Consider the following 16,870-nt stretch of genomic DNA (forward strand, 5'->3'; position numbering starts at 1 on the left):
CAAGAGGTGACAACAAAAGGTACCAGATCCACAATCAAAGGCCAGAAGTGGAGTTTATAGTAAAGTATTGGGTCAGTGAGTAGAGCCAAGAAGAAACTCTTCACAATGGGCACCCCAGGGTCCCTCCTGCTCTCAAAGTCCCCAGTGCTTCATTCCTTTTAGATGATTTACCAGCTCCCCTTCCTTGCAGAGAGGCTTCTGACCTGTCTGAGTAACCGTCATTCTGTCTTCCTTTTGGAAAGAAGTAGGAATGGATGAATGAATGAATGAATGAATGAATGAATGAATGAATGAATGAATGCATACATAATGTGAGGAGGACAAAATAATCGATCTGATATTGGACCCTCAATGCACTTCCCAGGTGCTGCTCCTCTAACCAGAGCCTCAGGAGCCAATAGAGCAGCTGGAGAGGTGATCAAAGTCTCTCTTAGGTTACAGCTTTTTTTCTCTTTTTTTCAGAGCTGGGGACCGAACCCAGGGCCTTGCACTTCCTATGCAAGCACTCTACCACTGAGCTAAATCCCTAACACCAGGTTGAAGCTTTAATGTACTTCCCTGTGCAGCACAGTACTGCCTGTAATTGCTAAACAGTAAATACTGACTCTTTGATCTGCTGAAAGAAGCTCAGAGAGGCTAGTTTCCTTTTCACAAGAATGGAAAGTTCCCTGAGGCCCAGAGTGGAGACACTATGGTTTACAGCCTTGTCTGTTTGGTGCATTTCATGCTGTGACCTCACAAAGAACCACTGTGATGTAAGAATGAGTGTCCTCTGTATAAGACAGTGGGCCAGCCTGTTGAATTTGTCCATAAGGACCAGGGAGCAGGTTAACGTTGACCTGTGGGACTCCTTGATAGCTGTGTATTTTGTTAGTTGACTGGTTATTGTAACTCACAACCTGTGTTCACCAGATCACAGGGATGGACATCACTTCTATTAAGAAGACTTTGGGCAGTCAGTATAGGGTGGCATTCTTTCTTGGCCAGGGTTCATATGGCAGTGTGAAATTGGCCTGGCACCGGAGAACACAGGCCCTGGTTGCCATCAAAACGGTAGAGATCAGCAAGAACACCATCAGGGCAATCCTGTCCGAAATGACCACTTTGGAGTTACTGCACCATCCAAATATAATTTCCCTCTTCCAGATCCTGGTTACAGCGAACCAGATTCATTTTATTTTACAATATGCTCCAGGAGGCAACTTAGTACAACTAATAAGTGAGGAGGGCCCATTGCCAGAAGAAAAGGCGAAGAAAATGTTCGGACAGATCGTATCTGCCATAAGACATTGTCATAGTCTGGACATTGTCCATCGCGACATCAAGCCACAGAATATACTGATAGATGGAGAGGGCAATGTTAAGCTGATCGACTTTGGCCTGGCAGTCAAATGCAGACCTGGTACATTACTGAGTAGGCACTGTGGAACCAGGGGCTTTAATGCCCCTGAACTGGTATTACGGCAGCCATATGATGGCAAGAGTTCTGATGTGTGGAGTTTGGGCGTACTCCTATATTTCATCACCACTGGCTACTTTCCCTTCAGAGGAAACACCATCGATGAGATTGAGCAAAAGATTACAACGGGGACCTATACCGTTCCACATCACCTGTCTGGGCAACTCGAAAACCTGATACATCAAATCTTCACGGTTTCACCAGAAATGAGGCCCTCTATAGAGGAAATTGAAAATCACCCATGGATCAAGAAATGCGAGTTAAAAATCCCGCCCATGACTGACCCAGATTACAAAATTATAGAAATGCTGTGTGGCATGGGGTATAATGCCAAGGACATCTTGGAATCCCTCCAAAAGAAAAGATACGATGAGCCAATGGGGGCATATTTGAGCTTAAAAAATCACGTAAGCGAAGGGTATGATCTTGCATCTATCACTCCAACCAAGCCTGGGGATCCGTGCCCTCCGCCACCCCCATCACCAGCACATCCCTCTGTCTTTGGCCTTCCTCTCAGGAGAAGGGCCAGTGAGCCCAACTTTGGCCTCCTCCACAGACAGCCCTCAAGGGAACAGAATCCTCTTGACCTCATTCTATCAGGACTCAATATGGGCAGGTGTGTCTCCATGCCTCCTATTGCGGTATACTATCCTAAGAAGCAGAGAAGCACTTCTACCCGTGCCCTCCACTCAAGACCTGTAGCTTCCCCATGCGTCTACAACAACATGTTGGGAGTTGAAATAATCCTGCCACATAAGCAGGACATTGAGATGAATACATCATCTCCCCCTCAGACGATGGGATGGTTTAAGAGACTCCGCAAAGGAATCAGGGACTGTTTTTCAAGACTTTGCTGCTTCCCAAGGGCTCCAAAGAAAAAAACCCAGCATAGATCCTCCAAGAGAGTGGCCCCCCTGAAAAAGGCAGCAAGCAGTACCATATAAAAGGGTAAGCTAATGTGGGAGGGTGCATCTCCACTCTGAATTTTATTGTCTCTGTCTTTATTCATGTATTCTCACTGGAAATATCAGAAGAGTATACATGGGGTCTCTTGGGTTGGGGAGAAGTATGTCTACTCCAGCTGGATAAAACCCTGCTCATTTCCGTACCATCTGAGGAAGAAATATTTTTGGAGAATGCCTAGGTGGTGCTGATGTAAACGAACTAGCAATAATCAGCAAGTGAGTGTGGGTACAGCCAGTCTGAAAGGGGGCATATAAGGCTGTTCTCTATGGGGAACATATTCAGATAGAGACTCTGCTTAGGGACCTAGTGCCTGGCAGAGTGACAGTGGTCAAAGTACTAAGGGGCCACCTCCATGTCTCCCTACAATTGAACTGGACAGGCGGAGTATACTGAGTCCTGTGAGGTCTGACAATGCTGCTTGAATGAATACATTGGGATTCAGCTGTGGATACCCAGTTCTTATGTATCCTGCATGCAGCAGAGAGGGGTCAGTGTCACTAGAAGTTCCAATCTGGCATTCAGAGACTGGTCATACAGTGTCATGCTAGTCTTACTTACCATCTACTAACCAGGGCTGAATAGCTCCTAGAGGATCTTTCTTGCTACCAGGCTCAAGGCAACTAAACCTCAAAATGAATGTCCCAGGACACAGACCCGTGGGCTCCTAGGTTTCTTTTCCTCCCATCATTTGGTATGCTACCAACAAGGAGACCTATGTTCCCTGTGAGTACAGCAAATGCCTGCTCCATAGTTCACAAGGAGCAGAAATGGGAAGTTTCAGTCCACAACTCTGTTCTTGCTGCTTTCCCTAAGCTGCAGTGCATGTGCTGGCTTGGTTAGCTCCTGATCAGGCCACTGGGCATTCAAAGTGACATCTATTCACGTACCTACACGTGCTACATAGCTAGGACACACCTTCCCAGTCTTTCATACAAACCAAACTCACTGAGGTTTCACTCTAAAGCTCGAATTTCTTTGAACTAGCCATCCTCTTGAGAATCTACTGTAGTAGGCTTGGGGCACTGTATGCAGCAGACAGCAGCAGACTTGAGGGACATGGGAAGTGGGCTTCAGGTGTGAGAGCTTAAGTGCCTCCAGGATGTGATCGTGAACCACATTCCAAAAGTGCTCCAGCTTTGGAAAGTCCAGGCTTCTGTCTACCATGTCTAGTATGAGTCTCAGTGCTGGGCTGAAGGATCCCACACGGAGATTTAGAGAATAATACACAGTGCTTCTATCATGGAGATCACCCGGCTTGTGTGACCTGCTCTTCTGTGGGAAGGATAAGAGTAGGCACCCAGCGCATCTCTCTCACTGTGTCCAAGAAAGATGCAAAAGTTGTGAGTGAACCTCAAAGCGGCTAAGCCTGGGAAACTAGAAGGGTTGCTCCCTAAGCATTTGCCATCTTTCTGACACTCAGTCCTCTTCCACATCTGAAGAGCCTGGAGCTGGGACTCTCCTCATTTGTCAGAGGTTAGCCTCATGACATATGTCCCTGCATTTCCATGGGATTTTGTTGGCAGGATGTGGGTTCTTCGTCATGGTTAGGGTTCAGTGTCCTAGCCATCCAGCTTGCTCTTTGCATTCTGGGCAGAGCATGTTCAAGTTCTTCCCCTACAGCATCTGTGTGTCCAGTTCATTGCTAGAGTTAAGTCTTCTTTCATAGGCCTCACGTCATTCTTTCCTAACTGGAACAAGTCTTCCAGTGTCAAAATGAGATCTGAGATTCAATCCTGTGCTCTAGGTTTACTCTGTGTCATGCTATGATCAGTTATCCAGTCAGACGTCATTGAATAAAAATGTGCTCTGTCCCAAGCCTTCACTCACTCCTGGGTCCAGGGATCTTTAGGCCTGAAGACCTATCTGTCCCCAAGCAGCAGATAACCTGGCAGAATCCAGGAAATCAGGAAGACAAAAATGATGGTATAGTTCTGCATGCAAACAACTAACTTGGTAAGAGACAAAAGAGTATGCATGGTAGTCCAGGGCATCAGAAGAGACACTTTTGTGAGAGTTACAGCAGGAGAGACCCTGGAAGAAAATAATAGAAGGCACAGAGGGCCATGGCGGAAGCTGTGTGACCTACAGCCAGCATCAATCTCTGTATATGTTGCATATGATGTTGTCTTTTTCTGATACTGCAGTGTTTTGAGTCACTTAAGAATAAACTGTAAGTTTCTCCTTTAGGTGAAAACTCCTGAAATTCCTCTTGACTTTCAGGCTCTCTCAGTCTTGAAGGTCCACACATGGAAAAGACCTGAGGGGTGCACTCTCCTGAGTCCTGAGGATTGGAAAGGTCAAGATAGTGAAGAGAACAGTGGGAAGGAACAGAGTCAAATAGAAATGGGGCTCATGGTGGCATCCCAGAGTCTAGAGGCCCCGACCTTCCTTCACATGCACCTGTAGGCGTTTCAAACTCAGTGGTGGTTCTAAGTAAAAAATGTCACCAGGCACCTCTATGGATCTGTGTGTGTGTGTGTGTGTGTGTGTGTGTGTGTGTGTGTGTGTGTGTGTTCATGCTTCCTATCCAAATCAAAGGCTCCATAACCTCGAGACAACATTTTCAGTGTCATAGGAATATCTTTCTACTCTAAAATATAGCTGAAAATCGGCCCAGTTATACTGACTTGGCTTTTTCTCTCATGTTTCACCATCTATCCCTGGTCTCCTTAGATTTCTCCAGGTGAGAATTTTCAGTAAGTTAGGAAGCTACTATGAGTCTTCTGGGATTAGGCTGCCCTGAGCTGGAGCCACAGTCCAACAAGTGTTCACCAAATGTTTTTGTCTTCATTGCTGCCAGGAACAGAGAGCAGTGGGTCTTGCTTGGCTCTGGAGGAAACTGTTGTGTAATTTAAAACTGATGTATGTAAATATAATGAGGGAAGTCATAGTAACTGAAGGTAGATATTTAGAGGCAGAAACAAGAATAGAGGTCATGACTGGTACTCTTTACTGGCTTCTTCACAATGATTTCCTTGACCTCTTTCCTACTGCCAGATGAGCTACCATCCATACATCCCTACACACTTAGTCATTAATCAAGAAAAGGTACTATAAATGCAGTGGACAATTAGGCAGTGGCGTAATGTAAACAAATATTTCCATCCCAATGGCCTAAAGTTGACCAAATTTCCAGGAAAGTGTCCAACCCATATGGGGAGGGGCAATCCCTTTCTGGCATGTCAGTCACATCAGGGTGTGCACATTTCCTGTCACTTGGATCTGTAGAAAACTTGAATTTGTCTTATATCACACTTTCACTCGGGTATCTATTAGGTGTCTCAGCCACTCACCATCTCCTCATCAATTCTATCCTCCATTTGTTTAAGTTCTAGGATTTGTAGCTGCTGTGTTTATCTGCAGATGATGGTCAATAGAATCCCTCTGGAACCTAAATTCAGACAGTACATAGAGTGTCTGCACTCTCTGTATCCCAGAGTCAGCATGAGACAAAGCCCAACAACACATGTGGACTCTTCCCTCTCACCCTAAAGGACATGGTGATCCATTAGCTTCCTGATACACAACATCCTGACATCCAGCAGTCAATGGCCTTAGCAGTTCTTAATGGCCTCTGGCTCTCTCAAGTGCAGACTTTAGTCATTAAGGAAAAAGGAAAGGATCCATAACTTCTCCCTTCTCTGTATTGCTCTAGTGTCCTTCCCTCCTGAGTGCTTTCGCAGTTCCCCTAGTTATAATCTACAAAGGGAGGTCTCATTCAGTCGGAGGTTCTGAGAAATGATTATTCTGTCATTGTCCTGGAAACCTGGGTTTCAGTCCCCCTCACAACTAATTTCTTTCCCTCCTTCAGCTTCCCTCCTGCAGATAATGGTGCATTTGAGGCCAGGATAGTCATGGATTCCTGAGTACAAGGACAGTGGCTCATTGTTGCTAAGGATCCCAACTCAAATTACCAACACTGGACTGAAAACACAAACTAAGCATTGTGACGTGTAAGGCTCTCAGGAGTAGCCAGATCCCAGTGGCATTAGTGTGACAAACAAGCTGTGCCCAAGGAGCTGACACTCTGGCAGAGTCCAGGACATCCAGGAAGACAGAGGTGGTGAGGTAAGTCTGCATCAAAACAGGTAAAAACAGTAATAAAACTGTCAGTTCCCATCCTTGTACAGGTTATTGGGAAACAATGTCCCTGAGAAGACAGCTCTGTCGAGCTGAGCCTGGAGAGAAAGAAGGCATGAGAAGGAAGGCAATGGCAGCCATGTGACAGGCAGCCATCATGAATGACTGGACCTGACGAGTGTCTGTGATACTGTGATAGATATTTATGGACACCCTAAAAGGAAATTTATTGTGTTTCATCTCTTAGTGAAATGCTGTTCTCCACGCAGATCACAGACCCTGGGAGTGTTGGGTATTGCTACCTGCCAAAGGCCTGAAGTGTGCACTACTGTTGTGCTGGTGGTGGGATTGTCAGAAGATGAGGAGGCCATCCTGATAGAGACAGTGTAGGAATCCCAGAAACAACAGGCCATGTTGCTGCACGTGGCTAACCATCGTTGATTTTGCATGTCAGTTTCTAAGCTGGTAAGGAGTGCAGATAAAAACTGTCACCAGAGGTAATCCTGAACCTTGGTTGTACACCAGCACTGTAGTTGGCTTTATCTCCCATGCAGACACTCAGTCTCCCTCAGCACACCCTCTTACTGTCCAGGAATTTTCTTAGCTATACAAATAACACACTGGGTTGTTACAGGTCGAATGACCTAGCTCAATCCTCTGTTCTCTTACATTCTGTCCCTGTCCTCTTTTTAGATATCACCAACTATGACTCTGACATACAATGAAGCAGTTGAGGGCCATGAGGCTTTTCTGACTGAGGCAACACAGCCTGGAGCCCAAATCCCGAGGCTGTGCACCAAAGTCCTTCCCTGTTTGTCACTGGTGAGCAGAGTCTGACCTGAAAGTCTGGACCTGATCTCTCAGTGAAGGCAAAACCGCTTGACCTCTGATTTTGAACTGCAATTGTAGCTAATGCTGCTATTGATTTAAAAATCTAGTTCAATATGTGAAAAAAATACACTCTTCAATCTCCTGGAACATTCTGTCTCAGAGAGGACCATGTCTACACGTCAAAGGAAAGACCAGGTGAGGAAGATGGGGAGGTCCCATGTGGATTTCTCACTACGTGATTGATCTCAACCCACTTCCCAAAGTTCCTTTAGTTCCAGCATCAAATTAGTAGGCCTAGCATGAATAGAGCCCTGAAGTGCTGATAGAGACTGAGGGCTCCCTGGGTGGCGTGTCCCATGAAGTGACCCTTCAGGATCTTTGGTGTGGGCAGATTTCTCCTCACTCTTTGAACATCATAGGTTATGAATGCTCTCCCTGAACACTCCGATATTCACTGGTCAGTTTACAGTCCTGCCTACCACTTCAGGAACGTTCTCCCACTCTGATTGACTTCTGGGATCCAGCTTCCTTTTCTAGTGCTGTAAAACGGGAATCTGACTAACACAGTGTGTTGAATAGCTGGCCTTCTGTAATGCCTAGAAGCAGCACAAGATGGGGCTAATGGATCCAGTCATCCCTGTATCCTTCAGCACCATAGAATTTGTGATTAGTTATCAGCACAGAAAACCACTTTTCTTTGATTCTATCTTTTCTAATTCTTTTCTAAATACTAGAACTAAATACTCAATACCAGAACTGACCTGATTGTGTAGGAACATGGGAATATCCTCTAAAGTTCTACCATCTACACACCCTCTGCTGTCCTCTACTTCTGGGCACTTGATCCCTGTGACTGTCTTCCTGGGATGTTCACCCTCTCGTCTATTTACACATCTTCTCTCCAGAGTCTCAGTATAGTGTCATTATGTGAAGAAGCTCTGGATGCATCATGACCAACGTAGTGGGGACTCTGTCCTTATCATCCCATGGTATTCCATACTCTCAATTGTCACTTGCAGATCCTGGTGCTTTCCCACAAGAAGTTGCTCAATGTGGCTACCAGGCAGGCCAAACAAAAGCCTCTGTCTGCAGACAGGAGGGCACCAACAATGTGTCAAGCAACCTCATCTGCATCGTCACAAGCATCTGCAGTGTGGATATCTGGTCAACATGGTATGGCCCCTCCCTTCCCTGGCTGCCACCATCAAGTGTCATATAGGTCATCCATTTCAGTGCCAAGACCTAGAGTTCTTCTGCTGGTTAGGGCTTGGAAAAGGTCCAAGTGCAAATGTGATGGCGTTTTGTGTTATTGGTTATTCCTTAAATGTGGGAAATCTGTGTATCCAGCTGTTACAGACTGCCTTCTTCTCTTGGTTTTCTTAGAATATGAATGGAGATCAGACATTCATAGAGAGTGAAGCCATGTCCACCTGGTCCTACCGAGCAAGAGTTGGTAGCTACAGTTTGATAAATTTGACTAAGAGAACCAACAGATAACTTCCACTGTTGTCTGAGTTGTTGTTTTTTAGTGTCAGTGTGATTATCTGAAACAAAATATTTTTAGTTTCATTTCAATCCAGTGACTTAACACTTCCTGGTATACTGCATTAGCACAGTGTAGCTAAGGCACTACAAAGGGGCTACCCATGTTCTATCCACAGGCAGGAGTGTGAGAAATTAATGCATGCATGTATTCTTGCTTGCTAGTGTTCATCTAAAGGCCTCTGCTCTTATGAAGTCTTTCCCTAAGATTAGGGAGTGGCACTGCTAAAATTCTTGTTACTTCCCATGTCATTTAAGATCATAAAATCGATTCTCTACAGACTTGCTCACAGGAGAAGGATCATCTAGAGGATTCCTTTGTGAAGACTCTCCCTCCAGGTCACATTTCCTGTACTAATTGACAGTTATAATTAAAGATCATGAATTTCTCCCAGTGGCCACCTCGCCGCTCAACATTGAAAACTGTCAGACTTGTGACTAGAGGCTTTAGCTTCTCATTTTACCTAGGGTCAAAGCTGATATCTTGTAGAGTGTCCTTTCTGGCCTTCTCAGTTTCTCCCCATATTATACCTGACAGTGTTTCCATTCAGCCATCAGCTCAACACTATGATGTATGTACTGTGTCATTGACTAGTACTTTCTAGGCAGAGATAAAAATTTCACAGCAGACTTGTTGGCCTTCAGGTTGATCTTTTTCTTTTTCTGTTTCCTCTGCCAGGTCTTTTGACAGTTGTGGAGCCCCTCTCACCAATAAAGGTTAGCAACTTGTCGGGCTTTCATGGCATTTATGGCAGTTAGATTGTGCTTCTTAGACTAAGTCCAAATCAGTGCTGCTAGGTATGTATGATGCTTATATACTTTACCCTAATTTAAACAGATGGTGTGGGCACTGAGAACATGTAGCCCTGCAAAGCATTTTAAATTATTTACATATTTTCTCATTTACCTATTCACTCTCCCCTACATTCTGTCTGTAGTCTGTCTCTTCTATCTCTTCTCTGGTTTTTATATCTTTTGTTCCGTCTTTTTCTCATTCTTGGCATCTGTTTCTGACTCTCTCCTGTTCTCTTTCTTACTGCCTAACTCCCGCTTTGTCTATCAATCTGTCTCTACCTTGCTCAATCTCTATCTCTTTCTCTGTCTCTCTCTTCCTCTCTCTCTCTCTCTCTCTCTCTCTCTCTCTCTCCCTCTCTCTCTCTCTCTCTCTCTCTCTCTCTCTCTCTCTGTGTGTGTGTGTGTGTGTGTGTGTGTGTGTGTGTGTCCATGCATGTGGGGGCAGGTAGCATGTATATTTCCTGGAGAGCCTGTGAAGGTCAAAGTTTAACTCAAGTGAGGTCTTTCTCAAACTCATAAAGGACCTAGTAACTGAACTCTACTACCTATTATTGGAAAAGCTTTTGTAGGTGAAGAACCTGAAGGATCTGAGGCTGTGCCAGTACATGCTGGAGAAATACTTGACTGGACTCGGGAGTAGGAGCCTAGACATTGGCCCACAGATGTGCTGTTCTCCTTCTTTGGATACCCGTCACAACAACACAATCTTCTCTGTCTACTGGAGTTGTCTTGGTTGTAGATTTGGAGATCCTCAATATCCCAGCTTAGTTCTCTAATGTTAAGTCATATCGACTCTTAGCATAGTACTTTATTTGCCACTGTTCTTTCTACCTTTATTTTGCCAGAATTTTCTATGGGTAAGTTATTCCATCTATAACACTTTATGATGTGTAAGCCCACACGAAGGTACCCAGAGCCCATACACAATGTGCTCTTATTTACCTGTGAGAAGTCCAAGCCAGTAACCCCAATCTTAACTCAGTGGTGAGAAGGAACTTAAAACTTAGAACAGGACTTGTTTTCATTCCTTTCTTGTTAGTATCATTCACAACTTCTGTAGAAGTTGGGAGTCCAGAAAGCAAAGGGCGGGATTTTCTCACATGATCTTGACCCATGTTGGGTTTTCTGTCTTCCATCTCCACCTTTAACATTTAATATACCACATCTCTCCAAAGGTCATGCCTATTCTAGTGTGCTGCACTCAGTGAAGAAGTTGGAGGAAGTGTCAAAAGAGTGAAGGCCAAGCTCTGACTGTGACAGAGAGTTTGAGATGGACAAATGATGCCTTGAAAAACACGTGACTTTTCGCTGTGACCTCCATCTACTGTAAATAACCAACAACCTGTTCAAGGATCAATGTGCCTCTGAGATGAGGACAACAAGGTAGAAGGGAGTCCACAGAAGGAAACGGGTCTGAGGGCTAACACCATAACGCTTCCAATTCTGTCTTCTAGGCATCACTAAGAAATCTATATAGTCCTACCTCCCAGAAGATGAGTGAAGGTGTTACAGTTAGGATGACTGTTGACATGAGGCTCTCAGAGGTTCACCACAAATCGGAAGGACAAGATTGAGATTGCCATTCTTACGGTCTTTCCATAGTCTCCCCTTGCAATTAGAATTGACCATCACTGGGGACCTCATCTATTAGATGAAGGTAAGATGATCATCTTAGGAAACCTAGTCTTTGCTGCTGAGATACTGGGATTCCAAACAACTCTGAGAGGAGAGGGTACAAAGTGGAGCTCAGTTCTGCCTCTCATACCACACATAGCTGATGTCCTGGGGTTCTGTTCTCAGGAGGCATGGAGGACATGTATCTATTTCATGAAAAAGAAACTGTTACGAGCAGTCTGAGGTCCCTGTACTTAGAGCAGAGTCTTTGATTGTACCACATCCTAAGCAAGAGAGGTTGGAGACATTTTTGCAAATGACAAGAGCCACCACTCTCCCTGCAACTGTTGTAAGGGATGTTCCCTGTACATCTTTATCCTATGTGATGCAGGTGTGAGTTAGATACTCTGACTAGAATAACAACTCAATGATTCTAAATTATTGATATATGGAAGGACAGGGTATTGGTTGTGTCTTGGTAAATGTACCCATGTCTGTCCATGACTGAGTTAAGTAATACACTGTGTCCTTGTGTGAAGGGGAAACCAAGGCCCTTCTGAGGTCTCTCCTGACAGTGACTGCCCCAACAACAGAGAAACTCATCAAGTTTCTCAGGATCTTTCCTTCCTCCTGGCTTATTTTGAAAACAGTCTCCTCCCCAGACACACCCATTTCAGTCATTCTCACAGCCATGACCTTGACACAGTCTCGATATCTTCCAACTCATAGCACTCTCTTTGTGTAACATGGAAAGTTCTTGGTCATGCCCAGTGTCCTAACAATTCTAGAGTAAGCCTGCTTTACTGCACATTTAGACTTGTCACAGCAGGCTTCATTCTTGTGTAACATGGGCAGATGTCGGCCATGCCCTGTTTCCTAACAACTCTAGAATGAGCCCACTTCACTTCACAACTAGGCCTGTCACAGCAGGCTTTACTGTGAGCCATGTGGACATCTTCTTCCTTCTGTATGGTTTCCCTGTATAGTAGACAAGGGAATGATATCTCAGGATATCCCTCCACCATGTTAGTCTTCACAGCTTCTCCGTCATGTCCTTGGACTTTTGAGGTGAGCCAAAGCAGCAATTCCATCCATTGCAAAAGGCAGTAACTCATACCCCATTCTTTCCAGACATGGCCCAGATCTCACCTCCAAACTATTACAGCACTTAATCCATCTCTCAATTCTCTGAGGTCCAGATGATGAGCTGGCACTTGAAGGGAATGCAGAGGTGACATATCCTCTCATGATGATCCTCAGAGAATTTAGCTATTAAGACCAAAATAGAGGGAGACCATGACTGCAAGCTGACCTTTGTGAGCAACATATCCTCTCGGGACATGAAGCATTGACATTGGGATGTCTCTAAAGAGGCAATGGCCCATACTCTTCATAGCAGAGGCTTCTGTGTATTTAAAACTCGAGGGAGAAGTGGGCTCCTTCTCCCATAGATGTGAGCAGGGTTGTCAATTTCTTCTGTCCCAACACGGATCCGTGGATCACATATCTGATTCTTTCTGGTCCCTGGAAATCCCAGGATCCTCTGAGTTTAACATAGGCAGCCACTGGGATACAGGTCAGTGTGGTCTCTAATGTTGCTGTGCCTCCATTTGCTGCACATTGTGGCTACATTGCAACCATGCTCTCTGGGTTCACAGAATGCTATGCTGTACTCTAAGCTTTCCCAGTCTCAAGGGTGGACTCAATCTGGCTTGTTACTACCACTTTTTTTGGAGGTTGCATCCTGAAATGCCATGTGCTCTTCATAATGCCATTAAATGCTTTTACTATTGTTTGGTACATATGAACATTCGTGAAAATCTACATAAAACTCTACATACAAGATGTATTCAAAAACAGTAAATGCTGTTTTTCTAAGCCATTATATTCCTGAACCACTGCTCCAACCCCACTAGTTATCAAACCCCCAAGATTGGCTCTGTCGCATCTGGCCAGTGATTCCTGGGGATGTCTCCTTCTGGTTCTTAGCAATGACCCTGCTGCTTTAGGCAGGCAGACTATGTCATTTTTCTCAGATGGTTGCTGTGAAGACCCTCTCACTTGTATTGTCTGATGTGCAGTCAGTTTAACATAGCTTGCAAGAAGCAGTTGAAAAGACCACTTGCAATGTTGTGGTCATGGGCTTAATTGTCAAGGAAACTCGAACACATGAGACTGACGTGGGTAAAGAAAAAAATTGTGAAATAGTCTCAAATTCTCAGTGATGTGTTCAAATATGTGATGCTCAAGATGGTGCTTAAAATTTGGAGAACTCATTTGTTAGTGTAGAGCCTAAATAGTCCTTTTTAAAAGGCTAGGCTAAGGCATAGCCAGGCAGAGTCCATACTGTTATAGTGCAGTACTGAAAGACAAATCTACTAACAGCCTTTGGCATTCCCACAACTGTGTAAAGATAGATGGTCCTACTAGATGTCATAAATGATCCTTTTATTGTAGGTAACTGTCATCTTTTAGGATTTTATCCTCCTTATCTGTCATGTGTCCTTGCTGTCTCTAAGACTATGTCATGTTCTTTTTTTGAAGTACCAGCCTTCCCATAATCTGGAACATTACAAAATTTGGATGATGTTGCAATGAGGGGTCGGCTGGCATATGCCCTAAGTAGAAGTTGAGTGAGTTGTGGGGTTTTCCTGAGTTCAAGGTACTTGAACAGAGTGAGGCAGGACAGGTACCCACAGTCTGGAATCACTGGTCAAGCTTTATGTGTACACTGCTCTACTGTGGGTGGCAGAGCACAATGAGAACTGGACGCTTAGCTGGCTTTATCCTCACTACTCTCTCACAGGTTTTCATCTTGGACCAAACTGGTTCTGATCAAGGCACAGTCTAGTATGTGATAAGTTTCTATTTATGGGTTGGTGGATAAGTTAGGATTCTCAATAGATACTGTTTTGTAGACCACTGTGTGCCTCTGTTTTGAGCCCTGCCTGTGGCATCACCAAGTCATGTGATCCCTCCAGACTTCTTCCCAACATTTATCATCATGTATAAACCTTCCATCCAGCTCTGAGAATTCATTTTCCAGAAAGTAGATCATCCTTGGATGGCAATGACATCTTTGGGCCCTCATAAGCCAATCCTGGTGGAGAGTAGAGATCTGTCAGTCATTGGAGGAAAGAGTCTCTTCTGGTTCATGATGAGCAGATTCCAGGTGACTTTTATCAAGTGTAATAAGGTGATCTAGACCCTTTGTTTGTTAAGTAACTGCCCAGAAAATTTATTTTACCCTCCTCCCCCACATTTGCACAAAAGGCATAAGAAGTCTACTGGAGTCTTTTGGGTCATTAGGGCCCTGCTTGTGTCTTTAGCAAGGTACTGCTCTGCGAAGAAAACTCTGGACAGTGGCATATCTGCAATGTGTCCCTACATTTTCATGATGCTCCTATGAGACCAGGAAATAGAGAACACACAGTAACATCAAAATATAAACTCTGTTGTATGACTGTTGGGCTGTGCACAGTAGACTGGGCATTCTTCAGAAGTACCATTTAGACATTTTTCAGCTATGGAGAAAGAACCCTTTGTCCATCATCTTCACCGCTGGTTGTGTTTATATTTGTGTCGCAGACCTTGAGCTTTTGAGTCTCCAGGGGGAATCTTGGTCATGTCACTGCAGGATGTGCAGTGGGTCTCCTTGCTTGTCTTCTGTACATTGATAGCACAGGTGATGCTTTCTATAACTCGGCGTAGGTCCCTGAAGGTGTAGTTGTGTCTCTCTCCCTCAGTACCCAGGATCTTCATGTTCTCTGTGCTCACCCCATTCTCAAAGTTTTGTAAAACTTGATCCCCAGTCATGGTCTGTCCACAAGTGACAGGGCATTTGATGTATACTTGAGGACACCCCTGACAGGTTGTTTCCAGTTTTTACCCCATTGTAGGGAAGAGAACAAAGACCTGCAGATGTCATGTTGTTCCCTAGTATGGGCCATGCAGAATAAAATTGGGCAACCAACAACAGAATTGCTGAGTGCTTGACCCTGACATTTTCTACAGGATGTCTAGAAAGCCTCTGGACAGGCAGCATGGCAGAAATCAACTCTTTCCAAAAAAAAAAAAAAAAAAAGGCCTGCTGCTGACACTGGATAGAGCACAAACAAGCTCTCTGTCTGACTCCTTCAGCTCTTGCATATCCCCTTGGCTAACATTTCAGAGCTTCTGATTCTTCAGACATCAGGTTAGAGGGACAGGAATGGCAATGAGGGTTTTCTTATTCATTGGTAGAGTGCTAGAATGTCTGGTATGTTCAAAAATTATTGGGAAAGAGCTGGGAACATATCTTCTGAAAAAATATTCCCTCCATTTACACAATCTCCTTCCTTTTGTTCTCCACATCCAGCTTTTTGATACTGAAGAGATTGTTCTACCTGATGAGTCCAGGCCTAGAAGATGGACTACATCCAAGAAGCCTGGCCCATCTAAGGCCAAGTCACATCTTTAAGAAATATTTGAAAGCATTTGTGCACGGGATAAAGGTGCAAGGACCAAAGTCTCCTTAGACATTCCAGCCTACAGAAGGTCTGACAGACTCAGGTCAAAGGTTACGTCTGAAGCCTAGATCATGAAGAAGGCCCCACTCCACAGGAGAAGTCTGTGGCTGATGCTGTTGCAACCAGGACTATGATTGTGAAACTTGTGTCTGTGGATAGCAGATTCACGAATCTTGTGCCCAGGTATCCACAGGCCTTTTTTCATACATTCCTTGGTATAACTTTGCAAGTCCTGACTTTGGAAGTGTTGGGTCCTTCTGCTATCTCACTTGACATATAGTCCAAGAAAGATTTTTACCCCTTTAAGGGGCTGGAAATAGACTGGACTCACAGTTACCATTAAAACTGAAGTTCTGTCCTTTATGGTTATTGGCCCTTTTAAAACTTGTTTGACTGGGAACAAGGCTCAGAGCCTGATATTTCCAAGATTCTCCCCTACAAATTCAGAAACCCACAGCTCAAAGCAGTACAGATAACACTCAGAAATTAATCCAAGGACAAGGTGTCTGACATGAGAATCTTACAGATTTATTTAAAGGTCCAGGACTCACCAACACTACACCTACGTGGAATCATTCAGGGATTCCACCGTTAGAATTTGGGAGCTGCCATTCACAGAAATGACCACTGGAGACTCTTATTGACATATCATGGCCTCCATGACCCATAGTGCTGTGACTGCCATGCTCTCTGTCAAACTCCATAGGATGTCACCATTAGTAGAATACTAGTGCAGGGCAGCAGAGCAGTACAGTGGTCCTAGGGTGGTGTCATGGTTGGTTCTAGGAGATACTGACATCACACCACCCTCTACATCTAGAATGAAAGGAAGGGGAACACAGGAGGGAGTGTGTGATTGAATTCATGGCCCAAAGCAGGCTAGGTGTCAGCTATCAGTCTGAAAGAGCACATCTGCCTCTGTATGGAGGATTCAGATCAGGAATGTGACCGGGACCAGATGATTCAATTCTCGCAAGAGAAAAGTCCTTTACATGACATCTTGCACCACAACAGAACAACCACAAGATAGCTTGTCCTTATAGGAACTGACACACCAAGGGCATAGGGGAAGTCT

The 16,870-nt window shown here is 44.6% G+C and overlaps 1 pseudogene across 10 annotated transcripts; it reads left to right on the forward strand.

Annotated features, from left to right (window-relative positions):
• The first annotated feature begins 764 nt into the window (after positions 1-764).
• On the forward strand, positions 765-16,158 carry LOC148004558 (putative sperm motility kinase W pseudogene; annotated as a pseudogene). Of its 10 annotated transcripts, XR_015625118.1 has the most exons (11): positions 806-2,407; positions 6,237-6,493; positions 6,775-6,970; positions 7,199-7,531; positions 8,356-8,509; positions 9,558-9,595; positions 10,234-10,530; positions 10,849-11,056; positions 11,128-11,330; positions 15,302-15,482; positions 15,645-16,158. The product of XR_015625118.1 is annotated as a putative sperm motility kinase W pseudogene, transcript variant X8 (transcript). The 10 variants fall into 10 exon arrangements; XR_015625119.1 differs by lacking the exon at positions 15,302-15,482 and having other exon boundaries at positions 10,234-10,405; XR_015625115.1 differs by lacking the exon at positions 6,775-6,970 and having other exon boundaries at positions 765-2,407; positions 10,234-11,056.
• Positions 16,159-16,870: the final 712 nt, after the last annotated feature.

This window comes from Rattus norvegicus, chromosome 7 (genome assembly GCF_021556685.1).
Source record: "Rattus norvegicus strain SHRSP/BbbUtx chromosome 7, alternate assembly SHRSP_T2T, whole genome shotgun sequence".
Lineage (NCBI taxonomy): Eukaryota > Metazoa > Chordata > Mammalia > Rodentia > Muridae > Rattus > Rattus norvegicus.